This window comes from Gavialis gangeticus, unplaced genomic scaffold (assembly GCF_001723915.1).
Source record: "Gavialis gangeticus isolate Ggan-Ray unplaced genomic scaffold, GavGan_comp1, whole genome shotgun sequence".
In the NCBI taxonomy this organism is placed as follows: Eukaryota; Metazoa; Chordata; order Crocodylia; family Gavialidae; genus Gavialis; species Gavialis gangeticus.
Window position 1 is genome coordinate 178666707 of NW_017728992.1, and position 5812 is coordinate 178672518.

The following is a 5812-nucleotide window of genomic DNA, read 5'->3' on the forward strand; positions in this document are numbered from 1 at the left end:
TCTCTCTCTCTCTCTCTCACACACACACACACACACACACACACACACACTAATTTAAGACAGATGCAGTGGGCCAAAACCAGATGTACATGGATATAGTTGCATTGAGTTGTTGCACCTACTTACATTGACCTTTAGTTTCAATCCATTGAATTAATTATCATCATAGGTACTTTGCACATTCTCACTTAAAGCCTGGGTCAAACTTTAGCTTTCAAGGGAGAAAGCAGCAATTTTTTCCAAAATGTTTATCTCCTAATCATGAGTAAAAGTTCACTTTACTGAGGATTTTTGTGTAAACCTGTTAGACTCACTGTGACAAACTTCAAATTATCTGGCTGTGTACGTTCCCAGATTCAAAACAAACAGCTTGTTCTAATCCAAAATGTCACATACACTGATAAAATTTTCTTAATAAGAGATTGTTATTTAACTGTATGGATAGCATACAACAGCCTGTTGGCTTGGAAGATAGTCTATGATATCATTTTACTCCTACAGTCTTCTTTGACTGAGCAGTTGCACCCCCATACTAGCTTTACTGTATTTAAATGCTTTTAAAAAAATTATTAATGTACGTTACTGCTGCCACTAGTAACACAGTCAAACTTACCATATCTTCTCACATATCTCAGGCCCCCAAATAAGATGTGTACCTTATTTTGGGATGGCAGAATGAAGACAAAAGCTTTTTCCAGAGTCATGGCTGACTCCTGACCTCAGAGGCATATTACATTCTTCAATGTTAGCAAAAACCCTCTCATGACCACTGTCAAATCGGTTGCTCAGCCAAAAGCTACTGTCAATCTGGCAGAGTTTGTGAAAGGGTTAATATGGTAGTTCTGACCTGAACATTAAACTCCACCCTTCCATCCATAGGGCTGGACAAGTAGAGCAAGAGAAGTAGAGCAGCCAAAAAAGCATCACCGTGCTCCTAGCCCTCCATTCTGGCACAGGACATCTGCTTCTCTGCTTAAGACACACAGCCCAATTTTGGAGGGCTAATTTTGGAGGGAGAGGTGTACGTGGCATGTAGGTAAATATGGCATTAGATTAAACTTCTCTGAAACAAACACCTTTTCTCTTATTATATGGCCTTTTTGAAGTTTGTCCTGTCCATTTTTGCTTGTATTTGACAATAACTCAAATGGGCTTTGGGCTTCTAGCCTTTTTCTGAAATGCACTTTCTTTCATGGACTCAGTACTGTATTGTGTACATGTTGAGAATCCAAAAATGACTATGGACACCAAAATATCTGTGTGGATCTGGATCGAATCCTTATTTTTTTTAATGATCAGGCAGAAAACAAGGAATTTTCACAATACAACATGCACATATCTCCCATTAAAATCAATGACAGTGTCACACACAAAGACAAGACATCTTTTAGGCAACACTGCTGGACAAAAATAAAAAAGAAATACCTATGTTGTTATGTTTTAGTTAGCATCATATAGACTCTGCATAGCTAGCTGATTGGCCACCATCTCATTCCTGGTTCTCTGTACCTCTTCCTGAAGAGGATCACAGCACTGTCTTGTCCTCTGTACTGATCAGTGAGCCAGTACTCTACTATTCACTACTCTTTGGTAGGAAGGACTTGGAACTCAAGATCATCACACCTGGACTAAGTATTTCTTCCCACATTACATGTTTTCAAATTTGCATATGCCACCAGGTTGGAGGGAGTATTAGACACATTGGATGGTAGGGCTAGGATTCAGAGAGACCCTGACAAATTGGAGGATTGGACTAAAAGAAATCTCATGAGGCTCAATAAGGAAAAACGCGAAGTCTGAACTTAGGACAGAACAATCCCATGCACCAGCACAGGCTGGGCACTAACTAGCTAAGAAGGAGGTCTACAGAAAAGTACCTTGGTACTACAGTGGACAATAAGCTGAATATGAGCCAACAGTGGGCCATTGATACCAAGAAGGCTAATGGCATACTGGGCTGTATTAATAGGAACATTGCCAGCAGATCGAGGGACGTGATTATTCCCCTTTCTTCAGCACTGGTGAGGCCACATCTGGCATACTGTGTCCAGTTTGGGCCCTTTACTATAGAAAAGATATACATAAATTGAAGGGCAATGAAAATGGTTAGGGGCCTGGGGGCACATAACTTCCGAGGAGAGGCTGCGGGAACTGGGCTTATTTAATCTGGAGGAAAGAAGACTAAGGGGGGATCGTTATTAGCACCCCTTCAGCTACCTGAAGGATGTTTAAAAAGGGGATGGAGCTAGACTCTTCTCAGTGGTGGCAGATGATATAATAAGGAGCAATGGTCTCAAGTTGCAGCAAGGGAAGTTTAGGTTAGATAGATATTAGGAAAAACTTACCAGGAGGGTAATAAAGCACTGGAATAAATTACCCAGGGTACATCTGCATGTGCGCTTTAATGAGCAGTAACTGATTTTACTCTGCATTAGAGCGTCACAGCAAAAAACATGCTAATATAATAATGGGTAACAAAATTAGGCTACTGTGCATTAAGTGTCACTAAAAAAGCATGCAGTTTTGCTACTGTACATTAGGGCAGTCTATTGCAGATTTAATTAGTACCTCACATTAGAGGGTGCCTGTACATGAGTGCAGAGGCTGCTTTGATGTGCTATTATTAAAGCATGTTGGAGCAGACTACAGTGGAGCAGTCTATAACTGGAGTTTCATGGGCAGCATCCGTGAGAAGGGAAGCCTACCCAGAAAAATCAAATACGATTCCTTTTGGCCTTTTGCTAACAAAAATTAGCGATACTAAAGGTATTGGAGGAAATTAATTTAGCAAATGTTCTTTATAAGCACACTGAGTCAGTCTATACTGAAATTACACATTTGCTAAGCTTTCAAAATAAAAGTTGTAAGTAACATATCACTAATTAAAATGAAAATATACTTTGCAGCGTTTTTTAATAAAAACTTCCAGGGAATAAAGTGTTTTGGATGTTTTGAGGGTAACCTAGCACCCGGGTGAATCTGATAGGGTTTCATGTAGCTGGAAGCTGGGGACAGAATCTATATATCACAAAGGAAATTATAATAGAAAGTCTTGTCAGGGAAGTGGAGTGTACACAGAGAGTTTATTTTTTCAGATTGAATATCCAGTCTCTAAGGTGAAACAATAATGAATGACATGTTACTGACTGCCCAGAGAGATCTGATTTTGCACTTTTTGATAATATACAGAAATTTGATAGCAGAGCTCCTAAAATCATACATTCATGGAGGCCAGAGAAAAAGAAACTGTTTATCCAAGTTAAGTCACAAATTAAAAATGTAGGTATTTTTGAAATCATGAGTTTGTTTGCATTTTTGTTTTGAGATAGTTTTGGTTTCTATTTAATAGATTGGCTTTTCAATTCTTCATCTTTGCTTGAGCCCACCTTCATAATGTACATGCAGTTTGGCTGTATTTAAAACCTTTTAAATTGTTCCTTGTTTAAAAAGTAAAAACACCTTGACTTTCAGACCCTGTGAAGGTAAATTCTGCAGTTGCACAAGCCCACAGCTACTTGGCTTACACTGCCAAATGCAAGCATGAGACATGACTTCTGCTCTTCTATAACTAGACAATCTCACCTTTAAGGAGGGGCAGAAAATGGAGTATTTTGTCTGTAAAATACCTGAAAAAAATGTAACTGTTTTGTTTCAGTTTTCAGAAATGATGTACAACTTTTAAAGTTAACAGGTAATGCTTTTCATTATTTGATAAAAGTCAACATTTTGCATGGAAAATAGCTGCTTTCATTGGGGAAAAATATTGTTAAAATCCCAGCTTCATGCCACAAACAAAAATGGAACATACATTTTGGCAGGTCCATTTTGGGAAATCCTACTAACTATGGTTGCATGGTATTCAGAAACACCAAATACCAGCCTACTTGGAAATGACCATCCCATCTATGTATAAATATGGCCGTATGGAAAGTTATTAAGGCCCCAGTAGGGAAAAGGGAAGATACATATTTTTTATTTATATTCTAATACATGTCCATTATTAACAAAGTCCATGCAACCTTCTGGGAACCCTTACAGCAATTAGAATTACAATCTCAGAAGCATCATAGTAATAAATAAACTTGACCTTGCCACAAAAGTCTGACAACTAAAATGTTCCCAGTCACCAGGAAAGCTCCAAAGAAATACACAATTTCCTCAATGTACCTACTGTAAGGGGAGAAGACACCTAAGAATGTCTGGAGCTGTTGCTAGATGCAGATGGTAAAATTGTCGATAGAGATGTAGAAAAGGCAAAAAAGGTCAACGGATATTCTTGTTCTATATTTGGATGGAAGCAGGAGTATAAATCCATTCCATATCATGGTCATGTACCATCTATAACAACAAATGACAACTGATAAAATCAAACATTTTCAAATCAACAGATCCCCCATAAGCTGTACCCCATAGTCTTAAAAAGTTCTGGCTGAGAAGTTCTCTGAATCTCTACTTTCACACTGAAAATATAATCAGACAGTAAGGAGTTTTTAAATGTTGTTAACAATGGCATAATACAGTGGTGCTCAACTGTGGAGCCCACAGGCCAGATCCAGCTCACGGTACGGAGAATCAGCAGCAAGTATCTCAGCCCAGCATGTCTCCTTCCTTGCCCTGCCGTGTGTCGCTGATCCCTTCCATAGCCCTCCCTGCTCTATCCCTCGATCTTTCCCCTATGGCAGGCATGGCTTATTTTCTCCTTCGCTTTCTCCCTTCCCCTCCAGGCACTGTTTATCAGAGGTAAACTCTTTCCCTGCCCTCTCCCACTTTGGCAGACATTGTTTGTTGGAGGCAAGTTATCTTCCTCCCTTCTCTCTACCATTGACTGCCATCGCCTGCCCCACATCTCCCTTCCTTTCTCCCCTACCAAAGGGGAGTGGAGGTCCATGGTAGCAATCACCCAGTCTGCCAATATCACAGGTTGAGCTCCACAGGCATAATAGGATCCAATAGCTTAAAGCTGGACAAACAGAACCTTAAAATAAGATGCAGTTCCCTAGCAGTGAAAGCTCAACACTTGACCAGCTAACCCACAAGAGCAGTAGATCTAGTATGCCTTGGAGTATTTAAAACTCAACCAGATATATTTTGAAAAGATGGGTTATAATCCAGTCTTCATTCAAGATGGTTGTGATGATCTTTCCCAACCCTGGAATCTGTGAAGTCCCTTCAGAGACCATGGGACAAACAGGATTCTCTGCATTGTCCTCAACAGGCTCTTAACCCAGCTCTCAATTTAGATAATAATCAGAGTTGTGCTTCAGGGCTTCAGTCCATTGTGTAAAGGAGTCAGAAAGGATTTGTTTTGTTTTTTATTCACTGTTGTTGTACAACTGATCTGATGAGTTCTGAGAGTCTTGTCCTGCCTCCCTCTAAAGCATTAGAGATTGGGTATGGCTGGGAGATACGACATGGGGGAAGGTAGACTGAAAATAGAGGAGTACTTATTTGTAACTTACCAGCCTCTGATATATGGGAAGGAAGGGCAAATTATCTAATAGTCCCTTCTGGCCTTAAAAAGTCTACTAAGCTCCCAAAAAGCCTATTGTAATGTGAATCTTCTCTTGTGGGCAGACCATGCAGCATGACTGGAAGGCTGACACAGCAGGTACAGAGGGCATTGCAAAGCCAGAAGAGCCCTTTGTGAAAGCCGTACTGGAGGATCCACTCTGAATCTGTAGCAGCTATGATTTGGGGTACTCTTGAATTTTTTGCATTTGAAAGCTTGTCTCTCTCACCTGCACAGAGTGTAGTGTATTACAATTGTCACTAAAACAGATATTAACATGGATCCACAAAATACTCTCTGGAA